Below are 563 nucleotides of genomic sequence, written 5' to 3'. Positions count from 1 at the left end.
TACTTATCCTAGTATTTTCTGATGCTAAGGGGGGGGAATTTTCACTAAGAAGGAAAGTAGTATTGTGTCTGACTTTGCTGGAAATTTCAGAGATTGAATGACTCCAAGAGAGAGCAACATTTGTCCAAATTTTATAAATTCATGTTAATCTATGCTTATTGATTATGGAAGCCCAGGGGACATAGAGATTTCCTGGAATAGCAGTCCAAATAGAAGAAGATTCTTCATTGATCTCTGAGAGTTTTGAATAATCATGCATGTAGACCAAGCAGCACTTCTTCAGAGGCCCTGATTCAAATGCATATTTTGGAATCCATCTCATTGCCTTATTTATTATATTATTATTGATTATTTAGAATCCAGACTCTGCACTACATGATTTGTATGCATTCTCTCATTAATTTCCATATGAGTATTAATTTACATAGGAACCTAAGTTGCTGTGCAAACTTTCACCAAAACTTCAATAAAATATTTCATATAGGCTCTAAAGTGCAATAATTTCAGAAGTGCCTAATTTATTTTATTCATTATGAATTATTTTCATAACTTTTCTCTAATTG

The sequence above is a fragment of the Chrysochloris asiatica genome, unplaced genomic scaffold (assembly GCF_000296735.1).
Source record: "Chrysochloris asiatica unplaced genomic scaffold, ChrAsi1.0 scaffold00042, whole genome shotgun sequence".
In the NCBI taxonomy this organism is placed as follows: domain Eukaryota; kingdom Metazoa; phylum Chordata; class Mammalia; order Afrosoricida; family Chrysochloridae; genus Chrysochloris; species Chrysochloris asiatica.
The sequence above is the reverse complement of the archived record's forward strand: the minus strand, read 5'-3'. Positions refer to the sequence as shown.